Raw genomic sequence first — 27,045 nt, forward strand, 5'->3', positions numbered from 1 at the left:
ATAGCAGGGAGTATCAAATCTTCATTGTAATTCCAGCTGTTGCCAAACACATTGACCACAACTGTCCCTCCTCATAACTTTATGCAGGAGAAGGCACTTAGTTGAATAGAGTTAAATGAACCAAGTGTTGGACCTGAGGTGGCAGGGTGGTGAAAGAGAAATTCACTGCCAGGCAGGAGCCACATACATAATAGAGAGAGCCTTAAAGATCCAAATGTATGTACATACTTATCATTCTGTAAATTGTTTCCAACATATTTTATTAAACAGATCAACAAATACCTATGAGTACTTGCTTTTTACAGGGATTTTTGATGACTTAAAAAGCATACTTCTGTGCTAGGCTTTTCATCCAGAGTACAAAGCCATCTCCTCATAATACTTATGCCATTTATACTGCATGAAGAAGCCTGTGTTTTATAAAAAATATAAATCTCATTAGATCCTTGTATTATTTTTATTCTTATTTTATAGATGAGAGAAAAATGAGTCTCTGAAAGGTTAAGTAAGTTATTTGGCCAAGATCACCCAGGATTTGAACTTAGGTAGACACTAAAGTCTCTTCCCTTTCCATTATATAAAGGTCTCACATCCTTTGCTTTTCACTAACTCAAAGATTCTTTCTTCAACAGGGAGATGTTTGTGCAACTTGCATCTTTCTAATTTCTAATTCTTTTTTATATAAATGGCTTTATCCTAGAAAGAGGTTTTCCATATTAAGGAATAAAGAAGTATGACATACTTAAAGTCACAGTGTTTTTAATACGGGACCACATAAAAATAAGAGGTTGAATGACATTGGGTATACATTTAGAGGAAAAGAGGGTTTTTTTTTTTTTAATGTACCTGTGCAAATAGCTTTCCTTCTTTGTTCTCATGGCTAGATGTGTCCTTCTGAGCGTGTCATTTTTTGTATAAGGCCTGCTACAGGAGATTTTAATAGCATTGGAGCATAAGTCATTGTGTATATTTTGTATTATGTATATATTGGGTTGTCTGTGATCTCTTTATAATTATGGTACTACAGATAGATAAAGATAGGAAAATATGTATTCAAGAAAGTTAAACTTTACTAAATGTGTGATTTTGTGTGAAGTACTTAACCGTTCTGAGTTTTGGTGTCCTCTTTTATGACAGTGAGATAATAAAATATCAAAGTGTTGTGGTGAAGATTAGATGAGCCAATAATTTAGATAGATGGATGGATAGATGAATAAATGGATAGATGGATACAGACAGACAGATGATAAATAAATACATAGATACATAGATACAGATACACACACATAGATCTGAGAATAGTACTTAGTAAGTGAAGTCTAAGTCTTAGGAAAATACAAGACGTGTATTTAATAAAGTTAACATAGTATGTACTTTTTATATGCAAAGCCTATTCCAAATGCTTTATTCTTATTATCTCATGTTAATATTCACAACCCTATAAGACACATATCTCACTATCTCTATTTTACTGAGGATAAAACTGCAATTTAGATTAGATATGTATTTTGTCAAAGTTCCCACAACTATAGTTGATTGGAGACAAGGTTTAAAGTCAGGTCTTTCTGACATTACAACCCATACTTTATAATCTTTCCCAGTATTTTAAAATTTACCTTTATTTGTTACGTGGAATGTATATAACCTAGTATTTGACTTACGGATGCTTGTTTATGGGAAGTATACATGGACTCAAAGTGGTATAATTAGGTATCGAAATGTCAGGAGCCTACAAGTACATCCTAATAGATGGTGTTATAATTAATCAAATCTTATAAAATAAAATGCCAAGAGTCATATTTTCCCTCTTTTGATAGTTCTTTTGGCTGGTTATTATGGGTTGCAATTGCTGCAGTATCAGTATATGAACAAAATGAGAATGGAAAAGATGTGGGAAGTTCTCTAGCCCAAGTAAGATATAGGTCAAGGTTAAGAATTTGCTGTATATTTGATGTCCCTGTTCCCAAAATGATGGGAGCATTATAAGAGCAATGAAGCTCCCAAGTTTTGTGAGTCAAGTTAGTCTCTAATTTTCTTTGCTGTTCCTTGACCTATAGAGATCACAACTAGTTGTACCAACAAATTATAAATCAAGGCTAGCAGGAAAGTGGTGTCTGTCAGTTTTGTGATGTTACAGAATTTAGTCAGTTTGGGCTGCCGTAGTAAATTACCATAGACTAATTCTATATTACTAAGTCTATATTACCATAGACTGTGCTTAACAATAAACATTTATTCTTACAGTTTTGGAGGCTGGAAGGTGCATGATCATGGTGCCAGCAAATCTAGTGGCTGGTGAGGGCCTGCTTCCCAGTTTGCAAATACCTTTCTTTTTTGTAGTATCTTCACATGGCAAAGAGCAGAGAGAGAGAAAGAGAAAGCTCTTGTGTCTCTTCTTACAGGAGAGTAAAGAATCCCATTCATGAGTGCTCTACCCTCATGACCTAATTACCTCCAAAATGTCCTTCCTTCTAATACCAGCTATCAAATTGGGGGTTAGAATTTCAACATATGAAGTAGGGGTGTGGCACAAACATTCAGTTCAGAGCAATGATGGAATGTAGAATTAAAATGGTATGGTAGAAAGAGCAGTGAGCTTAATCTCCCTGCTTTGACCTAGTGGCTATGTAATTCTAGACAAGTTATTCTCTCTCTGTGTCTCACTTTCCATGGGATTTAAAGTCAGAAAGCCCCAGATTCAAATCTTAGTTCTATTCTTTAATCGTTTTTTAACCATAGCCAAGACATTTTATTTGCTCTAAATTTCAGCTATATCTTTAGGAAAACAAAGTTAGTGTACAGACTTGCTTCACAGGGTTGTGAGGGTTAAGCTATGATAATATATGTAAAGCATTTGAATTTGTGCATTGCATATAATAAGTATTTAACAAATGTTAGAAATGCTGAATGCATATTGTATTTTTCCTATTACTTATATTTTACCCACTCTGAATCAGGCACTGTTCTAGTGCTGTATATATGATTTATATAATGGAAAGCCATAATAAGGATTAAATTTAATAAAGCATACAGACTGATTAACAAGGACCTGACATTTAGAAAATGTTCAATAAATGTTAGAACACAAGACCCAGTGATATCTAAGTAAGCCAAACACCCACACAGACATAATATGGGATAAAAATGAAGAGGGAAGAAATGATTTGTTTATTCATTCACTCTTTAATTCTTTTATTTTAATCAACAATCTTAATTTATCATGAATTATGTGCCTGCAAGAGATTCTATGCACCAAGAGGGAAGCAGAGGTTAATAAGACTGGGTTTCTTCCTTGTAGTTTAAGACTCTTTATTCTGAGACCCAGGCACCTGTGACGAGTTTCAGAGAGTGCATGAATTCTCCAAAACAATATGCAAAAGTGAGTATCATTATTTTTAAAGGGAAAACATATGTCACTTCCATCAGCCCCTCATGGACCCCCTAAGGAATCTTGATACAAAGAAAAGTACAAACCCTGCTTTCTAATTATGGTTTTGGCAGCACTATTGATCCTCAGATGCCTGGACATTGAATTTGGACATAACTGGGCTCAAATTCCAAATCCCTTCTCTGGTTGCTCTGTGACTTAACTCGGACTTCAGTTCCCACACGCATAAAACTGGAATAGTGATGCCTACCTCTCGGGCTTGTCTTAATAATGTATGTCACAAAGCTTTTTACAATATTTGGCACTTAAACATTCAAAAATAGTGGTTCCTCCCTTATTATGTTTCCTGCCACATTGGTGCCTGCCTCACAGACCAACAGGATGCCTTTTTCATCAAAGGAGCTCAGGCATAGCTTATTAATTAATCAGAGTCCCTGTGCTGTTAGAGACCAGTCACATGTGAGTGATATAAGGGTCAAAACATGGATGCAATTAGTGATAGTCAAAACAGAAAACTTTGCCTCATGCTTCTGGTCTCCAAACCATAATCCATAGGTATCATCTCACACGTCTTATATTATACCTGTTACTTTAGACTTAATCCCTTTCACAATTTGTGTGACATTGTGATTCAGATATCCCCAGGCATTCCCATGTACATGAGGTTGATATGTTTGTCCCTCAGATATTTCTCAAAAAAAAAGCGAAGGCTGAGTAAATTAGAGTTACACAGGAACACAGACTAATAGCACCTCATAGGAGGAAAGGAGTCTGGTGAGAGCACAGAAAGGTATGCAAATACTGGGAAAAGAAAACAAAATGGTGATGGTGGAAGATGTTTTACAGAATAATTAAATAAGTCACTGTGAGAAAATAAAATAATCACCTGGAGAAATATTGAGTCATACAACATTATAATATAGTAAAATGCATTTTACAATCTTGCTAATAGCATTGCAGATTATTCTAAACAAGGTGCACATCTTACCTTCCTTAGGTGAAAACTGTGACAGCCTTCAGCACTCACACCATAGAGCAAGTGTCATACAAATCTACACCATCAGCTCAGCCTGTGAATCCAGTGTGGTCAGTGAAGGGCTGAACTGCATATCCTACTTCTCTAGATGACCAGAACGTGGCCTCTATTGCCAGAGCCTAAGATAGGTAACCCATAACGGTATTAAATAGAATAAATATCCATGAGGTTATGCATTAAATGCATATCCACCTTATGTACATGGGAAGCTAGCTTCTGTAATGCCTGGGGAGATCTGAATCACAAGATTATCTTTCCTTTCCTTGTAAACAAAGTATTTTGAAGAAGAGAATGTGACATTTTCCAGTTTCCTAGAGAATACTAGTGATAATTTATTTCCATGACACAGTGATATTCCCATTTACCATTTGATAAAATCCATATTCTTTACTGCTATTCATATGCATATGTGTATACATATATGAATATATTTATATTAGGGATTTAATAAATATACGGAGACATAATGATGAAAAAGCATGTCGTGGTTCTGCCTCCAGGGAGCATCTTCTTTGTTGGAAGCAAACAGTAAAACTATTACAACTGGGATAGTGATGGAAGTGGTAGACATAGTGATAGGAAAATCTATGGTAATATGAGATCATGTAACAAGAACACCAAATTGAGATTCAGAGAGTCAGGAAAGATTGCTCAAAAAAAAAAAAAAAAATGGCACCTAGACTAACCTTATGGATGAGTAAAAGCTAACCAGCTCAACAGTGGGGGTTGAAGGGAAAGACTATTCCAGGGAGATGGACTGAAAAACCAGAGGCAAGTGGGGCATGAGACATAGTCTGGGAAGTGGAAGAAATTCAGTATGATGGCTATAAATTAGCAAGTGAACAGAATATTGCAGAGATGAAGGTAGAGAAACAGATTCCAGAATAACTTTTCATGAGAAAAGGCATAAAGTTGTGCACATGGCTGCTCTGTGAAAATTTCTCTAAGCTTTATGATAAGTGCTCACTTGTTATTTTACCCCCATGAACCCAAAAACCTGTGGGAGGACTTGGATGTAAACACCAAGAGAAAAACAATTACAGCCTGATGTTTGGTATGGAATGGTCTTTGGATCCTTCTCACAAAATCCCAAAGTGAATAAATCATTGTCTTTGCATAAGAAGGTTGAAAGAGAAAGACAAAAATTATTGCTACCACGAAACTTCCATTCTAGTGGAGAAGATATATAATCAACAAATAGACAAAATAAATATATAATATAGTGTTCACATTCAATAGAATATGAAAAAAAATAATGTGATTTAAATTAAATATAAATGGTTTAAAATAGACCCACAGAATAGCAGTTATCTAAAGTTATCTTGACTCACTTTAAACCAGGGATGTCTCCACATAGAATATTAAAGAAACACTTTAGGTCCAGTAAATACTAGACTTTTCCATGCTAAAGATATATTTTGTCCTGTTTTGCTACCACCATTCTAATGTATATTGCAGAATAAATCATATCCCACCTTTCTGACACTATGCAGATTACAAATTACTTGGACTTATATTTGAAAATTTAAACTGCTCTTCTTTGTGTCATTTGTGTTATTCTGATAAGAGAAACATTTCTCATTTTCCATTAACTTTATCACACTGTTAATTACATAAATGTATAAAATGTATGTCATATTGCAACTTAAGGTGGCATGCTGACATATTATGGCTAATAATAGAAACTTCTAAAATGAGAACTATGACAAATACAAAGCATATGAACAAAACTAACAATTAACTTTATTTCTTTATTCTTTTTCTTTTTAATTTTTTCTAGAGGTGAAGTAAATAAGGAATAAGTCTGATCAAAATAAAACTCCACAATTTATCCCTTTTGTTTACTAAAAGATCTCCATTTTTCTCAAATCAACAATTATTTCCTCTGTTTCAAATGTTACTAAAAGATAATAACTTAATTCATGTCTCAGGCTTCAAAATAATTTACCTTCTCTTGTATTGCTGCAAGATTTAGAAGCATGCTTTCTCATCTAAGTTGTGCTTGCATATTAAAATTTAATGATAGAATTATTGCTTATGATCCTTCACATTTCACTCTAGCTTCTACAGAATATGATGCATACATATATTTAGAAAGCTTTGTAATAGAATTCAATTACAGGAACTAAACACAGATTGTGTTTCCCCTGACCGTTTATTCTTCTTGAGCCTTGGACACAGACTTTTTAATTTTATATGTATTCTTCAATAGCCTGTATAAAAAATGCACTAAAAGCTACCACTTTCTCAACAACATCATGGTCACAGTTAGTTAAATATTTAATGCCACCAAGCACAAGGCAGGGCATGCAAGGAGCATGAACTGGACTATAAAACTACTGTAATGGGCTTAGATCCCTTGGGTCCCCAGTGGACTCTGGACTGATACAGAAAAATGAGGGAAAATTCTCATCAAGATGCAAGTTTCAATGTAAATCTGTCCTGCCACATCTGCTGACAAGATTAATTACAGATCTCTGAACCTGATGTGTTTTCTTAATATTTTGTGTTGCTTAACTAGTCTGTAGCCAAGTTGAAATATCTGGCATGGTTTTGTATAATTCTGGATAATTCTCTTTTCTAGGGTGCCAATTTCTTATATGTTTTAAGTTTCAATAATTTGCTAAGTTTTTGATAAAACTTCTATTTCTGACCCTATCATTAGTTGTTGCATCTGTCGATGGAAATTAGGATAATCTCTTAAAAACAGTAACAAAATTCTGAAAGAAGGCAAGGATCCTTTCCACCAGAAAAGTTAGCTATTTGGGGGTGGGCCCGTGGCTCACTTGGGAGAGTGCGCTGCTGATAACACCAACGCCATGGGTTTGGATCCCTATATACGATGACCAGTTAGCTCACTTGGGAGAGCGTGGTGCTGACAACACCAAGTCAAGGGTTAACATCCCCTTACCAGTCATCTTTAAAAAAAAAAAAAAATAAGAAGAAAAAAATAAATAAAATTTAGCTATTTTTTCTCAGGCATATGTTCTTTAATGAAAAAAAAAAAAGCAATAAACACAGCAAAAATTATTATCAAGATATTTTGCCTTGAGAATAACATAATCTGCCTTTTAAAAAAAGACCCAAAAGGTCTTTTATTCAAAGCTGATATTATGGCTTTATTAGAGCCAACACACTATTTGTATAAAAAGAAAAAATAAGGGTCTATCTCAAAGGGGTTTAAAACACAAGTTTATAGTAAGACAAGCATAAAATTGAGTCTAGATATCAATGTTTATCAATTGGGTAAAGTTACTTAATTTATTTAGCTTTCAGTTTTCTCATTTATAAAATGGAGAAAATAATACCAAATTTGGGGTTTCCCATGATGATTACTCATATGAAGGTGATTATCGCAATCACTACAGGTCAGCTTAAAAATAAAAATAGTACTTCATACAATGTGAAATATCTACCTAAGATTTCTATTGACTCAGTTCTCTTAAATGTGAATCCAAAAGTAAACGTGATAAAGGTCTTTACAGTTCATCCTTTTGAATACTCTGACCTCCTTGTTTCATTGTGCTGCTTGCTTGCGATGGATGCTCGGAGTAATTGTTATTGATACACTGCATTCAATGTTGTTAAATGAGAAACTGCTAAACTCAACATGGTTTTGTTTTTTCCCATCTTCTCTAACAGTTAGGACAATCCTCTTAGCTGTAGGATATAGTAGGATCTAGTTGGGTTTTCTGGACCATTTTCATCAGGTCTCTCTCCCCATATCTAAGTTTCCATCTCCCTACTCCTTACTATGTTCAAGAATACACTGCAAAAAAGCCTCTCTTCCTGCCAGTGACTTGAACTACCTCCTTTTTTCTTGATTCCATTTCTCTTTCTAATCACACCAATACTCTGACGATGATGATGCAGAGAAAGATTCTGTCAATGTGCTGCTCTGGATTTGGAGGTGGGTTGTCCAGCCATATCTCCATGCAGGAAAAGACAAAGTCCAGACATTCAATCCCTCCTGGAAGGCAGATCACAGGGTCACTCTAAAGCAGAGGTGAAGCACTGTTCAGAGTAGAAGCAAGTTGAGAAAAAGATTCTGGGGCTGAGGTTGTCAAAAAGAAGTAAGGGATAATGCTAGGAAAACCAGAATCAACTCATTGAATCATGAACATTATACTTGGGAAGTGTTTTTTAATTTACTCTATTTCCTCAGGTTGAGAACAAACCATTAAAAGAACTGAGTCAGGCTGGATAATGAGCAGCATGGTTAGTGTCTTCATCAAAATAGTTATCATCATCATCGTCATGTTTTCAGAAAAGTCGGAAAGTAGATTAGTGTTGCATTGAAACAGTTCAAACATAGGTTAAAGCAAAGCTTCATTATTATTGTGTGATATTTACTCAACAGGTGATTTGTTGGTTGATTTTTTTGAGATATGTTTCACATAGCATAAAATTTCATATAACATGAAGTTTACTATTTTAAAGGTTACAGTTCAATGGTTTTATCGTCTCTTCCACCATATGCCTAAAAAATATGATTATTTTCTTATTATTTGGTCATGTGTTAAAAACTCGGGGATAGCTGCAATTTAAATTTGACTCCTAGTTAACCAAAATTTTATTAATCTGAGTGTATTAGTTTCTTATTATTGCTGTAACAAATTAGCACAAATTTAGAGCCTTTAGTAAGGAATCTGTTTCCTTGCTCTTTTCAATTTCCAGAGGCTGCCTGCATTCTTTGCTCATGGTCCCTTCCATCATCTTCAAATTCAGCAGCATAGCATCTTCAAATCTCTCTGTTCCTCTGCCCTCCATCTTTCACTTATGAAAACCCTTACAGATGCTTTTGGGACTACCCACTTAATTCAGGATACTATCTCCATCTCCTTAAGATGTGATGCTTAATCACATCTGCAAAGTCTCTATTGCCACATTAGGAACATTCACAGGTTCTAGGGATTGGCAAATGAACATCTCGGGGTGGGGGTGCTGTTATTTGGCCTACCACACTTATATTTTAAGAGAGATTAACATTTATATTTTATATTACATAAATAATATTATTAGTATAATTTTTTATGTTCTAGGAGGTCCTTCACTTCTCTGAATTTCATTGCACATGAAATTTAAAAACCCTCTCTAAGATGTGCGTTAATCACCAGGAAGGTTTTCCTGTCTCACACTGTATCAGTCCCATCTGAAATGCATTTCTTTTACCTATTGCCACAAAAATATACCTGTCAAGTTATTTGTGAGTTTTATCTCTCTTACTGACTGTTTGGAAGTTTGTGGGGAAGGCCCCCTATGTCACTGATCCCTTTCTTCATTTCCTCACTCTGACCTTCCCCTCTTCTCCTTTTACCCTACCTATGTTTCAGAGTACACTGGGATCTCCAGATTTTTCTCTGTCTTATGCAGAACAGTTTATTTTTGGATAATTTCAATTATCAGACTTGGAAAGTTTCATCAAAGCACATCAGAGCAAAGAGGCTTCATTTAAGAAGTTTCTCTGTCTACTGAAAACAGCTGTGGCTATAGCTGGAAAAATGATGGTTTCTTCCTATTATAAATATAATGCTATAGTTTATATTGAATAAACATTGCTACAGGTGATTCAAAAATGCTGATGTCTTTTATTATTTGAGAACATATTTGGTATGGATATCTGAGTAATATCTTATTTACTGGCATTCAACACTTATTAATTCAGTTTGCTTTTATTAAGTACTCCCTATATACCAAGAACTTTGCTAATTGCAAATCTAATATATTGAGAAGAATAAAACATGATGTCTTGATTCCATTGGCTCACATTTTTATTGTTCTCCTTTAGCCATTGTCCATCTATATCTTTAGCTATCACCTTTGGTGAAATGCTTTGTACCTACCCATGAGAAATGGTCAAGATAAATTGATAGCAGCAGAAGGACTGGGTTTAACTACTATAAATGGTGTCTATTACCTTAATTTCCAGTTGCCATGTTAATAGCAGTGTTAAAATAGGATATTTCTGATACCTAAAAATGATTTCCTAAATAAGCTTCTAAAGGCAAACTTGAAACACGAAGAGATTTAAGAAATTTCAATTCCTGTATGCATTCAGTTTCTTTATCTGCACCTTGAAAACCATAGCTTTTAGATGGAAGGGATTATGTCTCTCCTGCTCACATAGTTTTCTCTTTGCCCAGCATATAGTAAGTAATAAAAATTAAAATATTTATTGGATGATTATTTAAATATATATGAAGGTGCTTCAAAAAGTTCGTGGAAAATAGAATTAAAAGATAATACTGGTATGAATCTTTCCATGAGCTTTTTAAAGACCCCTCATATGTCAAAATAATAACTACCACATATGATCACTCATATGTGCCAGACTCTGTGCTAAACTCTGTATATACATTCACTTATTTTTATTCCTATCATACTTACAAGAAAAATAGAATTCAGGGGGGGTTTAACTTGTCCACAATCAAACAGCTGTCTATAACCTTGCTCCTAGCCATTAGCCTATATCATTCCCCACTGTGATCAATCACGGTGATCTTATGGACTATCTGACTCTTTTAATAAAGTGTAAGCTCCAAAAAAATAGTGACGTTAACTCACGTATTTCTGTGTCAGTAGTTTTAAACTCATAGCCTAGCAAAGAGGATGTGTTCAGTCTTCTCAAGATAAAGAATTAGTTCAGAGGATGTGGAGATTTGGACAGTTGTACCCCATTAGATCAGTGAAGCAAACTGAGCTATACTGACTGGGTTGTGCCCAACTCTGAGGTTCTTTTTCTGGTAGATAATGTTAGCTAAAAAGTAAGTTTCAGGTGAGGATTAGCAATACCTACAATTTTGTTACCAACTTATAATAAAATACAAGTCTTAAACCAAATTGTGCCATGCGCATAGACATTTATTAAACAGACATTAATTAGCAATCAAACACAAAACAGTTCATGCAACCTATATTGTAATCTTAAAGTATGTGATACTTTTAGGTGTTTTGACCACCACCAGGTGTGAACAATTTTCCTTTGGTAGATATAAACAGAGGCAGAATGCTGTAACTTTTATAGGTATCAAGCAACACAGTCTCCTACACTAAAGGTTGAGCACTTTAGCATAAAATTGCGGCCACCATACTTGAAAATACAGTTTATAGGCCTCACTCAGTTATTATGTTGTGATTATGAAAGGCAAGGGAATCTTAGAAGAGCAATTCAAATATCTCAAATACCTTCAATTTCACCAATAAGAACCTATATCTAATAGTTATCATGATATTTGACAAGCCACTAATTTCACTGATGCAAATTTATTTTTGACATTCATTATGTTAATTTCCAAAGTCTCAGATATAGATGGAGAGTTGATAACAGACAATAATGCAAGCTCTGTAGTTGACTCTGGAGGATAGTCTTTCTGATATAATGCCAGGTGAACACATTTGGAATGTAGTTCTTGATTAGGGTAACTCAGATTTGTATCTTTAACTAACTAGCACATACATAATATCACACCATTTAGGGTAAAATTTACATATTTGTATACATATATAATTTGCATATATATATATATAAATATATATGGACTCCTATGAGTGCATACCTGTGTACGCGTTTGTGCACACTCTGGGCATGTATAACCAATTTTATTGTTTTCTCTTCTAGGGACCATCTGATCTCTACAATTAGAGTTTAGACTCTGTAACCTAAGTGGTTTCAGTAGATTCTCCAGAAGTAGAACCTTTTGGAAAGCCTTCTTTCTAATCCCATTCAAATTATACTTTCTATTTCATCATCAGTTTCAAGATTACCTGTAGAAATTTTTGTAGTAGATAATTTAGATTTATGTATTTGATATACTGTATTTAATAGATCTTTTTCACTTTCCAGGTAATTTATAAACTACTCATCCAGAGAAATGATTAGGTTTTTTTTTTTTTCCATTTTCATTCACCACCCATTTATTTCACAAATACTTTTCAGGATTAAGCTAGGTTCTTTCCACTCTTTCTTATGCATCTCCATGCCCACATAAAACTGGGCTTGGTATACAATGGATACAGTAAATGTTGCTGATTATCTGAAAAAATCCTATTATGAGGCCATTATTATTGAAGTTTGCAGGTTTCTTTTCCTAATTTCAAAATGCCTTTTTCATTTTAGATCACCCCAGGTAGCTGTCTCACAACATCAATCTATTGATTCTCACTGCACGGGGTAAAGAAGCAGCGACCAGATCAGGTATGACTTCCAATATCAAAAATTACCTACTCAGAATTAAATATATATAACGCACTTCAGATTAAAACTTTAAAAATGTTTTTACAATAGAATTTGAGGCAATTGATTTTGGAAATTACTAGAAGCTTTAAGACCTTTTTTCCCCTCCCAATACAAGACCTCTTTTGTGGAAAAGAAACTATTCAAGTACTTATTAAGGCTTCTACATTGCAATTTACTCTACCTAATAATTACCCTATCAACACATATTCTGTCTAGATGTCTTTAGTCACAGTCCTTCTAATGTAATCTGGGTGTTCATTGCTCTTCTGTTTGATATGCACTGGAAGCCCACAGCATCTTCTTATTCTAATCAGTATTCAAATGCATTGTCTGTTGAAATGAAAGTAACAATGATTAGTAAGACAGATGTTTACCCTGAACGTGAAAATGTAGGGGTTAAAACCACAAATTAAACTGAATACTTCGGTCTTTCATGCATTTTTCAAGATGTTGAGATAAAAATCATTGTCAAGTGGAAATCAGGCCCTGGTCAAAGTTGTACTGGTCAAAAATCTGTGATCTAATATATAGATGATATTTAAAATAGCTCAGTTGTCTGGAGAGTGAATATACAACAGTACTATATTGGAAATGAAATATCATTTGCCTTTGTGGAGGGTGATGTTGTCGGAAAAACTGGGAGAAACATGGAAAAGAGAAACAGAATAATCAAAATTTCATGCCAGGTGCATTAGTATATGACAGAAGAATTAGGAAAGCCTATGAATGGATTATCATTATGCATTTGAATATTACTATTTTTATTAATGTTAGGTGTTTCCTCTGCTTGTTGGCTAAAAATTGTCATAATCAGTAGTTTATAACAGTTAATTATCAAAAATGTAAAGATTTTATAATATCTGATTTCTCTCATATTGGTCTTATTTATCTATTTCTACATTTATTCCATAGTGGTTTTCATTGGTATTTCTACTTATACTTACATGAGATCATGAGAAAAAATTTTAAGTGTAGTGTATGTGTCAATGAACTGACATTAATTTGGTAATTAAAGAAAGAGTTGAGGCCGAGGTGATTGATTCCCTTTTCTTTCCTTTTTTTTTCATTCTTTATGTTTTTATTTATTTATTTATTTTTAAAACAGTATATCATAATTCATATCTTTCATTTGAATAAATTTTGTGTTAATCCCTTCTCTTCAAACTTCACAAACCCTTGCTGAGAATAGGTAATTAATAAAGCTACAACCAGGCTGGGGGTGTGCAACCAGTTAGCTGATGTCCCAAATAATATCAGGGTTAACCTTAAACCCAAATTTAGGATGTAAGTTATCACCACTTCAAGAGTGCTAATATGATTTTCTGGCTACAACAGTATCCATCATTAGGCTGATTTTAAGATGGTCCCTTTTTTATCTGTATGCCTTAAACAATTATTAGTAAGAGAGATGAGTACCTTTAGGTTGGAATGAGTTCTCTGACTACTGACCTACTCAGAGTTTGTGAAAAATCACTATCCAGGTCTCTTTAGATTATGGGGCCATGAGTCTAATCTGTTCCATTAAAGCTTTATTGATATAAAGTTAGGAAATTCAAAATGAAGCATCTTTGGGGTTAATACCTATGGTTAAGAGGTTATTCTATTCGTCTTCTTGGTCAAGGAGGTGGCATTATAGTGGGATTTCTGTGTTCCAGGATACCTTGCCTAATTCATATCTTGCACCATGGCTCCCACATAAACAGTCGACATTGTTTTTGACCACAGTAGTTTACTTAACATATGCTTTTGTTTATTTTAATTTCATTAACTTAAGTCTTTTAGCCAAGTTTACATTTGAAAAGTCAAATAAATTATAAGGTAATATTGTTATTTTGTGCATACTACTGTCTTCATGATTCTCAGCAAACCACTGAAGCCCTCTTTCGGCCTACTCACTGGATGAAATCCCCCTGTTGGAGGAAGACTAGATGCTCTTTCATAGGGATTTAATATCTTTATTCTTTCTTTTTTCACTTTTTTTTTCCTGCATCAGACAGAGATCTATCTAAACATATCTTGATGGTCTTTCTTATTGATAAGTACCTAATAACTTGAATATCTTTGTAAGATAAATGGATCATAACCTCACAAACAAGTAGACTTACGTTCAAGTCCCACCTTCACATTTTACTAGCTGTGATTCATAAGCAAGGCAGTTAATTATCTTCACTACAGTTTCTGCATTTTCAGCTTGAAAATAATGATATTAACTGATAGGTTTTTCCAAGGATTGAATCAAAAAAATACATTCTGAGCTCTTATTATACTGAGTAACACAGAGGAAGTACTCAAAAATGTTAGCTGTACCATGAAATTGCTTAGACTATTAAACAGAGTTGATATGTGTGTGTGTGTGTGTGTGTATATAGAGAGAGAGAGAAAGAGAGAGAGATAGATAGAGAGAGAGAGAGAGAGATGTGTGTATATGTGTGTGTGTGTATATAGATGTGTGTATATGTATATATATATAGAGAGAGGTGGGGATAGAGAGAAAGAGAGATATCACAGTGAATAAGAATGACATGTCTGTTTTCAGATAATAGGAATAGAAAAAAATTCAACAGTAAAAGTGCACTGAATATAGTTTGAAGGTTGAAAATTTGCAGTGCCTTAGGTCTTTATCACTACTGATTATCGTCATAAACACAGAAAGCTAGTTGTACAGAATATTCCATCTATGGAGTTTAAATCTGAGAAAACCATGGTAAAAGTAACCATGGATATCAACTAGCCCAAAGATTTCTTCATACTGGATTATTTGTTTTCATTTGTTCTTAATTTGTTTGCTTTCTGAGGTAGAACTATACTATATATACAAGTTAGATAAGCATAGCCTATCTGTTTGGGGATTGGAGAGGCTCAGAGCCTTGTCTGTTCAACTCCCCACAAACACCATCCCTGAGTTCGCTCTGAAGAACCCCTAGTGCTTGGAGAGCACAATTTATCAAACACTGACCTTTTCCAGTCCCTTAGTTTTTAGGATGGAGAAACTGAAGCCAGGAATAGTGAAGTTCACGCCCAAGGTCATACACTGAGAGAGGGACAGGTCTGGATATGGTGATTCCCATCTACTGGATTGTGTTGAATCCTATAGAATACATTTAAAGTTTAGGACAGCAAATATGACTTTGGGAAATGTGGTTTTCCCTCCCTTATTTGCCAATTATATTGTTTAAGTTAGTTGAACATGCATTACAGCAATGGTTCTCAAAGTGTGGTACCCAACCAGCAACACCAGCATCACTTATTAGAAATACACATTCTTGGGCCTACTTAATCAGAAGCACTGACAGTGGGGCCCCAGCAACTTATGGTTTATCATATATATAGGTGAGTCTGATATTTGCTAAAGTTTGAAAAACTCTTCATTAAAAAATATTCCTTGAAAATTAGCTTCACATATAAGATGATTTTAATGAAAACTACCAATGAACAAAAGCCACTATAAAAATACATAAAATTCTGTAAAGAAAATAATTGATCGGGGAGAGTGAAACTAAAATTTGCTGATCACCTACTGAAAAACCAAGTACTCTAATTTTTATTAGTTGTCTTATTTAATTCTATAGCAATATTCTGAAAGTATGTATTATTATCCCATCTTTACTGATGGGGAAATTCAACCCAGAATAAATAATTAGTCCAAGATTATTTAGCTGGAAGTTGCAGATCTACTATTTGAATCCATATGTCATTGACTACGAAGCTTTAATTCATTCTGTTATGCATTAAAGTCAACATGTTTTCACACATACCTGGGGTGGAATATCTACAACTCCAGGGGAAAATCCATGCATTTGATTTTTATTGTCATTTTGGAGTGCTTCTATTTTGGTCGTACTTGGCATGTAATATATACCTCTTTTGACGTTAAACAGAAACAGTGATTTGCCACTGTCACATGAGTATACCTTTGCTACTCTTTTTCATTCTACTCACACCTATTTGAATATCAATTTCTAAATGTCTATATATTTGCCTATCTGTGACAGGCTAATGTATATGTATATACTTATATTTACCCCCTGCATTTCCCCCCTGCATTTTATGTCATAAACATAGCTCCAGTGTGTCCTGTTTTAGGGCATCTAAAAAGTTTCTGAAAAATGAATCATCACCTTAGATATTATGTAAATAAAATCATATAAGTATTATGTAAATGTAATTACATATAGAAGTAATTACAGGAATATGCACTACAAACTTTGGAGCTGTAATATAGGGAATTACAGGAGGAGAGGGTAATTATATACCTTGTTCCCTAAAGATTCAGCATTTAGGAAGAAGTTCATCAGTTTTTAGGTTTGAAAAAGACGTTAAATTTCTTATTGTGTTGTCTAGGGCGTGTGGTGAATGGGTGGTCTGATTAGGGAAATGCAGCATGAGGAGGCATTGTGAATTTGGACGATGTTCCCATTGTTGAGGCATCTCAGTTCCAGAGCTGTTAAGATTATGTGTCAGTTACAGGCCTTGCTGATCTCTACTAGAGATTGGTTTTCAAGGCCAGAAAGGGCAAATTCCCCTTGCTCACTCCACATTCTAGGGTATTACTTATAAGAATGTCAGCCACATGGCCTAGTACCTGGTAAAGTCCTGGAAGATTGAACTTAACTGGGCAGGTTATACTAACAGCTGCCAGAAGGAAAAAAAAAAAAAAAAAATATATATATATATATATATATATATATATATATATATTATTATTATATATATATATATTATTATTATATATATGAAGATAAATGCGCAGAATTTAGAAGAAAAGTGGAAGCAATATCAGAACTTAAAGACCTGTATAAAGTATTGTGTCTGAAGGGTGATATGGAGTCTGTATATAGAAGAAATATGTTAATAGGATCAGAACCAGAAGCTGAACAAAGCCAAAAGTTCAGGTCTTCAATCTTATTGAGGGACAACTAAGTATTTGGGAACCAGATCTGTTAACTTTAAGACTGACGGCTCAGAGGACACCTTCTTCTTCCTAAGATAAATATAACAAACAACCACCTGTGGTAAGTCCCATATCCTATTCAAGGCCAAGCCTTGTTCATTTTTCTAAGCAAACATCCCTCCAGTTTCTTTTATTCTCTTTACCTCCACTGCTATTACCCTGCCCTACACCACCATCATCTACATTACTTGAATGACTGCAATTGCCTCATAATATCGACTCACTGCCACTTATTCTTCCCTATTTTCCATGGTGCAGCCGAAGTGATTAACCCTCTGGTCACTCCCTGTTGCTTTTAGGAAAAATATTAAAATTCTTAACATGATCTACAAGATTCTGCCTGCAATTACCCCTACTTACTTCTGTAGCCTTATTTGATTATATGTTTGTGTGTTAGTTTGAATAAATGTCAGGCTCTCCCACTAAACTCAATCTACATAAAAACAGGAACCACATCTCATTTGATTGTACACATATCCAGGGATTAGGTCAGTGGCTGGTATTAAGTATTTGCTAAGCAAAGTCTTCTTAGATATGACACCAGAAGTATAGGCAAAAAAAGAAAAAAAAATATTGAACTTTAAAAAGTTTTTAAAAAAATTGTTGTGTAAATGATATCATTAATAAAGTTGAAAGAAAACCCACTGAATGAGAGATAATATTTGCAAATCATATATCTGATAGGGGATTTGTATTTAGTATGTATAAATGACTATTGAAGCTCAATGATAAAAAGATAAATAACCCAATTTTTAAAAATGAGCAAAGAATCTGACATTTCTCCAAAGGAAGTATACAAATGTTCAATAAACACTTGGAAAAATGCACACTATTTTCCATCACAGAAACACAAATCAAAACCACAATGTAATTTTACTTCACACTCACTAGATTGGCTGTAATAAAAAACAAGTATTGGCAAGGATCTGTACAATTTGGAATCATTATACACTGCTGATAGGAACATAGAATGGTGCAGCCACTTTGGAAAACTCTTTGGCAGCTCCTCAAAATGATAAACATAAAATTATGATATGACTCAGTAATTTTACTCCTTGTTATATATCCAAGAGAATTGAAAACATATCTCCACATTAAAACTTGTACACAAATGTTTATTCCAGCAGTACTCATAATAGCTAAAAAGTGAAAACAACCCAAATTTCCATCAACCGATGAATGAGTAAACCAAATTTAGTACATTCATACCATAGAATATTATCCAGAAATAAAAAGGAATGAAGTACTGATACATGCTACAACATGGGGAAACCCTGAAAACATTATGCTAAATGAAAGAAGCCAGTCACAAAAGACAATAAAAGACCAATAGTGGTCATGATTCCATTGATATAAAATGTCCAGAATAGGTAAATCTACTGAGACAGAAAGTATATTAGTGTTTGTCTAGGAGTAGATGAGAAGAAAATTGGGGGAAAATGGGAATGTCTGATATTGGGTACAGGATTTCTTTTTTTGGTGCTAAAAATGTTCTAAAAATAGTTGTCATGCTGGTTGCACAACTCTAAATATACACAAAAATCTGAATTATATGCTTTAAGTGAGTGAATTGTATCATAAAAAAAATATATTTTGAGAAATCCATTAAAAAATAAACAGAACAAAATTTTAGTCAGGACATGGAAACACAAGTTTCTCATATTTAATGTGGGGGTGCAGCATTTGCACTGAGGGATCAAAAACTGTTAACACACAAACATCCACAAAAAGTAGTGTGGAACATCAAAAATGGTAAATACATGGGTGAATATTAAAAACAAAATTGTTTTTATTTAAATATATTTAAAAGATGATTGTTTAAAGAAAAAATATTAACAATATTAAGTGTTGTGTGCTTATAACATATGTAGAAGTAAAATGTGTGATAATAATAGCAAAAGGCCAGATGAGGAAAAATGAAAGTATATTACCGTAGAGTTCTTATACTACACAGTAAATGTTATCATAACACTTAAAGATAGACTGTAATAAGTTAAAGATGTATACTATAAAGCCTAAAGCAACTAATAGAATAATAAAACAAAGATGTATAAAAGGAAATAAAAAGCAATTTTAAAAAAACTTCGTTAATCCAAAAGAAGTCAGAATAGGAAGAAGAGGCCACAAAGAATATATGGGACAAATAGTATTAAATAAAAAGTATGATAGTATATTTAAAGCCTACTATGTGAATAATAACATTAAATATAAATGGTCTAAACACCCCAATTCAAAGTCAGAGATTATAATAAAAGCCATATACCAACTATAAGTAACACATATTAAATTTAGATGTAAATATATGTTAAAAGTAAAAAATATTGAGAATACACGTATCTTGCTAACACTAAGGTAAAGAAAACTGTAATAGCTATAATAATCAAAATGAATTCGACAAGGAGTATTACTAGGAATAAAGAGGGTCATTATCATTTTATATTACAAAGAGCATCAACATATAAAGTAAAAGTAATAATCCTAAACCTTTATACACTTAACAGAGCTTCAAGATATATGATCAGAGCAGCAAGTAGAAATCAATAAATATACAATCATAATTTGAGATTTCACCATCTTTTCTTCATAACAAATAGCACAGATAAAAGGAAAATCAGTAAGGTTATAGATGACTGGAACAACATTGAAAACTGCCTTGATCTTACTGACATTTATAGAGCACTCAACCTAATGAGAGCAGAATATACATTATTTTCAAGTACACCTGGCACACTTACCAAGATAGACCATATTCTGGACCATAAGATACATTTTAATAAATCTAAAATAATTAAATCACACAGGTATCTTCTACAACCACGATGGAATTAAATTAGAAATTAATAACAAAAGGTATCCAGAAAGTCCCCAAATATTTGGAAACTAAATAACACCTTTCTAAACAATTCATGGCTTAAAGAAGAAATCAAAAGGGAAATTAGGAAGTATTTTGAACTGGATGAAAATTAAATTCAACATATCAAAATTCATAGGATTTAGCTAAGACAAAACTTAGAGGAAATTTGATAGCACTAAATGCCTATTTTAGAAAATAAGAAAAGTCAAACAAATGACTTCAGCTTCCACCTTAAGAAAATGAAAGAAGAGTAAATTCAGTGAAGAGGAGTAAGCAAAAGATAGGCAATAATAAAGATTCAATGCTATCTCCCTCAGTGAAAATAGAAGACAGAAAAACAATAGAAAAATATCAATGAACCCAAAAGCTTATTCTTTGAAAAGATCAGTAAAACTGATAAATCTCTAGCAAAATTGATGTAGAATAAAAAGAGAATAGACACATTACCAAAACTAGTGAGAGGTGAACATTATGAAAAACTTCATGTCAATAAATTTGATGATTTAGATGAAATGGACAAATCCTTTGAAAGACACAAAGTACCAAAGCTCACTCACTGTAGTGTCTTAGATAGTCTCTCTCCAAATAGTCTTTGTAGATCTAATTGTTAAAGATCTTCAGAAAAAAATCCTCCTGGATTTAGATTGGGTTCTAAATCCAATGACAGGATTTGTTTTAAGAGAAAGGAGACAGAGATTTACACACACACACACACACACACACACACACACACACACACACACACAGAGAGAGAGAGAGAGAGAGAGAGAGAGAGAGAGAGAGAGAGGGAGGGAGGGAGGGAGGGAGGGAGGGGAAGAAAGGGGGGAGGGGGGAGAGAGACAGAGAGAGAGACCATGTAAAGACAGGCAGAGATTAGAGCTATGCTTCCACAAGCCAGGGAATGCCAGAAACCACCAAAAGCTGGACAAGGCAAGGAAGGATATTCCTCTAGGGTTTTCAAAAGAAGTGTGGCCATGTGGGCACCCTAATTTTGGAACCTGGCAATCAGAACTGTCAGAAAATAAATTTTTGTTGTTTTAAGTCACCAAGTTTGTGGTAATTTGTTATGAGCCCTAGAAATCCCACTCAAAAAGAAATAGGTAAATTGAGCAGTCCTATAATTATTAAGGAAATTGAATTTGAAGTTAAAAAGCCTCTTAGGAAGAAATTTTTAGGCCAAGACAGCTTTACTTGTGAATTTCACTGAACATTTAAGAGAGAAATAGGATCAATTTTATACAAATTCTTGCAGAAAATTTAAGAGCTCTTAACTAATTATTTGAGTTCAGCATTATCTTGATACCTAAATCAAAGACATTACTACAGGCTTATATTCCTCCTGAACATAAACAAAAAAAAAAATTTTAACACATTTTTGTAAATTTAATTCAGTACTATATAAAATGAATAATACATGCTATACAATTGGTATTTATTAAAGGAGTGCAAGGTTAACTTATTTGAAAATTGTTCAGTGTAACTCATTGTACTAATTAAAAAGTAAACCATATGCTCATCTGACTAGAGGCAGAAAAAGTATTTGAAAAAATTTAAAGTACATTCCTGATGAAAACTCTCATTAAACTTGGACTAGAATGTCACTTCCTCAGCATGTTCAAGACGAGAAAATGGTGAAATTAAGAACAAGGTAAGGACATCTACTCTCACCACTTGTATTCAACATTTTGCTGAAAGCTTCTAATTAATGCAATGAGAAGGAAGGAAGGATGGAAGGAAGAAAGGAAGGAAAGAAGGAAGAAAGGAAAGAAGGATCCAGACTGGAATGGAAAAATTAAAATTATTTTTATTTACAAATGACATGATTGTTCATATAGAGAATCCCATAGAAGCTACAAAATAGCTACTAGAGCTAAAAAATAATTCTAGCAAGGTGTCGGAATATAAATGAAAACTGAAATTTAGTTTTTAAATTACCATTTCAAGTGGTGTCAAAAAATGTGAAATACTTAAGAGATAAACCTGACAGAAAGTATGTAAAACTGAAAGCAAAAACCATTGCTTAAAGATTTTTTTAAAAAACTTAAATATGTGGAGAGATAACCTGTGTTCATGAATTATAAGACCCAAAATTAATATCTTAATTCTCCCTACACTTATCTATACAAGGGTACTTCAAAAAGCTCATGAGAAAAATGAAATTAAAAGACAATACAAATCTTCCCCTAAACTTTTTGAAGAACTTTTGTGTATTCAATGCAGTCTCAATAAAACTCCAATTAGATTTTTGATAAAAATTAACAAGATGACTGTAAAATTCACACGGCAATATAAAGTACCTAGAATAGCCAAAAGAACTTTGAAAAAGTAGTGTAAACTTGGAGAAATTACACTACCTGACTTCGAGCCTCATTATAATGCAACAGGAACAAAACAGTATGGTAGTGGCATAAAGACAGGCATATTGATCAATGCAACACACAAATAGATCCATACATCTATGAACAATTTAATTTGACACAGGCAATTCAGTGGAGAAAAGACAGTCTTTTCAGCAAATGGTTTTGAAACAACTGAATATTCCTATGAAAAATTGTGAATTTAGATCCATATCTCTCACTGAATACAAAAAGTAACTTGAAATGGATTCTATATCTAAATGTAAATTGTTAAACTATAACACTTCTATTAATGGACAAAAAGAATGAGTACATTTTGTAATGATGCATATGCTAATTCTCCTGATTTGATCATCACATATTGTACACAAATACTGAGTCAACTCTGTACTCCATGAATTTGCATGATCAATTATGTTTCAATAAAAATATGTCTAAACTTCTAGAAGAAAGCATTAACAAAAACCTTTGTGGGCTCAGGTTAGGAAACGATTTCTTAGATACCACTATGAAAGCACAATCTGTAAAAGAAAATATTGATAAATTGGACTATCACTAAAAAATATTTTTAAGCTTTAAAAGGTATTTTTAAGAGTATATTTTAAGAGCTGCAGACTTGAAAAAAGTGTTTGCAAATCAAATATCTAATAACAGGCATTATTTCAGAATACATAAAGAACTCTCAAGATGTGAAGTTATGAAATCAAAAATAATAATAGTAATGATAAACAGGCAAAAGTTTTTTTTTATAGGCACTTCACCAAAGAATACACATGTACGGCAAATAAGTATTTGTAATTAATCATTAGGAACATGTAAATTAAAACTGCAATAGATGCCTATACACACTTGGTAGAATGTCTAAAATTAAAAAGAATGACTACACCACGTGTTGGCATGGATGTGGAGCAAATGAAAATCTCATGGATGTGGAGTAAATGGAATTCTCTGCTGGAAGGCATGAAAAATAGTATGAACCCTTGGGAAAACATTTCAGCAATTTCTTAAAAAGTTAAAAAGCCCTCCCATGTGACCCATTCATTGCAGTCTTAAGTATTTACCCAAGATAAATTAAGGTATACATCAACAAAAGGACTTACATTCGCTCACAGCAATGTTATTTGTAATGCCCCAAAATTGGAAACAGCCCAAATGTCCATTTGCAGGTGAATGGATATATAAACTGTGGTATAGCGATAAAATAGTCATATAATAAAAAAGCAATAAAAAGGAATAAACTACTGATATATTCAACAATACAGAAGAATCTCATAATAATTATCCTGAAATAAAGAAGCCGGATTAAAAAGAAGTGCAGCTGTATAATTTACATTTATATAAAATTCTGGAAAATGCAAACTAATCTATAGTGATAGAAAACAAATCAGCAGTTACCTGGGGACTTTGTTGGGGGCAGGAGAGGGGGATCAAAAGGAGTAAGAGGAACTTTTTAGGGAGTTGGGAATATTCATTATCTTAATATTAGTGATGGTTTCATGAGTGGGGATATGTGTGTGTGTGCATGTGTGTGTGTGAAGGATTATCAAATAGTACACACACAGAAAGAGCACAGGTGTTTGAAAGAGATGAATAATAGAGGTTGAATCCAGCAATGGTAGGAGCCAGAGCAAGGTGGGTTCACAAAGCTTTTTCCCTCAGCCTGCTAAAGGCTTGGACAATGATCTTCAGGCAGTGGAGAGCCCTTGAAAACTGTTAGTGGGGTAGTGACATGATTTGCATTTTAGCAGCATGCCTGGCAGCAGTGAAGGGACAAGACTGGCAACACACACACACACACACACACACACACACACACACGCACAGCTTTTTACATGGTAGTGGAATTGCAACACATGTTTCAAATAATCTCTGCAGAATTTCCAATAAAATCAATTAGCATACATTTGAAAAAGTGCTGGTGGGATTAGGGACTTCCTCTATAGCTATTGAAACAAATTGGCCCACCCTGAGCATAGAGGCTCATAAGTGGCAGAGCAGTGATTTAAACCAAAGCTTTCTGATTTCAAAGCTCATTTCTTTTTCCCACCTGGATGCAAATCTCATTCCAGAGCCTTGTGGTGATGAGGACTCATGTAATAAAATGAGATTTTGCAGGATTTGTCAAATCAGAATGTGGGCCAGATGTTATGTAACATTTGGGCCCGCTGTGGCGGTTCTTAGCGGAAGCCGAACAGGCTGTCCTTTCATGGGGGTGAAGCATGCTATGCCACTCATGGATCATATCTATACCTCTTTATTTAAAAATAGGAGCTGGATTCCAAGATCTTGCCCAAAACAACACAGATTAAAAGTGATGAGAATGCTGATTCTCTGTCTTGCTTAAGGCCAATGAATTCAACAGGCCATGATGCTACATCTGGGTGCTCCATGCTGACGGAAGAACAGCATCTCTAATCCAACCTTTATTAGATTGTTCCTCAGGGAAGCACTGAGAGTAGAGAGGTAGAAGGCATGAACGCCAGATTTAAACTAATTTGGAAAAGGAGAGGTTAATCTCTAAAATTAGCAGTCTCTATGGAAACATGAAAATCAGTTACCTCTACTCCATCCTGATTGGAAGCCTTTGAAGGAATTTGACATTTTGACAACCTTAAGTGTCAGTCACTCATTTTTGTGGCAAATGCATAGAAACGTACATGAAATGTGCCTTTTCGGTTTTTCAAAACTATTGAACAAAAACCCTCTTTGGACCTTGGCTAATAGTACTAATCAAAACTTTAATAATAGACTTGTCATTTACTCTTCTTATTATAATTTGGGTAAGTTTGGAGGCTGCCTATATAGTTTTCACACAAAAGAATGAGCAATGAGTGTTTCAGACCTGTTACAAAGTCATTTATGCAGGCAAGGAAGAAGAGTAAGTAAAGCGGGGCCCAAGGATTAAGGAATTCTTCTCTAATTTGACTAAATTGTATTTAGTCCTAGATGGAGACGTTCTTATTCACTAGCCCGTCAGTTATTTTTTGAACCCATTGTGCACTCCCATGCATTAAGCAGGACAGTAAGGCTGCAGAGTGAACAGATTGTACCCTGTCCTGTTGTTGGTAGGGCTCTCAGATTCAAATACTGACTGCCCCTACACTGTCTCTTTGACAAACTTCTTTACGGTCCTAAATCTTTTCTCCTTATTTGTAATTAACAGGATGGTAACAGTAACTATAATATATTAACAGTTATGCAAAAGCAATACACAACTCAGAGGATTTCAGTGAGGGTCACACGACATCGTGCATCCAAACCACGTTTGACTCAGCAATATGTACTGAGTGCATTATCGTTTTGTACATCACAAGTTATGATTATGGTGTAGTTGGACATACCATTGTGGAGGGGTGGGATTAAGTGTGGGCCAGGTACTTTGTTCGTGCTATTTCATAATCCCCTATTATTCTCATTTTGCCAATGAGGTAACTGGGGAACAGAACATTTGAGAAACTTTCTTAAGTCATTTAGTTAATAAATAGCAGAGTCTGGATTTGAATCAAGTTTCCTATGGTTCACAAATCTATGTGTTTTATTTTCTGCAATACTGATTTTTAAGTTAAAATTAAAAGAAAATAATAACACAAGAAATAATTATTTATTAGTGAAAATTCTTTGATACAGTTCTATTATTAGCCAAATCTGCATATTTATATTAGCATTCAAATGTAAAATCAAATTACAAAAGAAAGGACATATTTTCATATTCAGTAACATGAGATTCAATAACAGAGAATTTACCATAGAAATTCTCTGTTTTCATGAATCTTGATATAGATGAGTTTCGGTTTATGGTAATTGTACTTACTGAGCCAAAATTCAAGAGAATGTTCTAAAAACAGATATCACTTCTTCTTAGAATGACATGTAAAGCCTCATGTGTTAAGAACACATAGTTAGAATCCCCTTCAAAAGTATATGAAGTAGAACGGTCTGAAAAGACTGGCTTTGTAACAGACGATATTGTGCAGTGGTTAAAGAGGTCAGATAAGTAAGGTTAACTGAGGTCAGAGAGATCAGCACTCAGATCTCCACCTCGGTCAGTCTCTAGTTGTATGGCCATGGGCAAGCTCATCTTTCAGCTTCAGTTTCCTCAACTGTTAAGTAGAAATAATAGTAATAGCACCTGTTCATGGGGCTGTTTTAAGGACTACACGGGATCACAGTGCAGATTAACTAGCTCAGCACCTGGCAAATAACACTATTCCGAATGAACTGTG

The sequence above is a fragment of the Cynocephalus volans genome, chromosome 4 (assembly GCF_027409185.1).
Source record: "Cynocephalus volans isolate mCynVol1 chromosome 4, mCynVol1.pri, whole genome shotgun sequence".
Taxonomy (NCBI): Eukaryota; Metazoa; Chordata; class Mammalia; order Dermoptera; family Cynocephalidae; genus Cynocephalus; species Cynocephalus volans.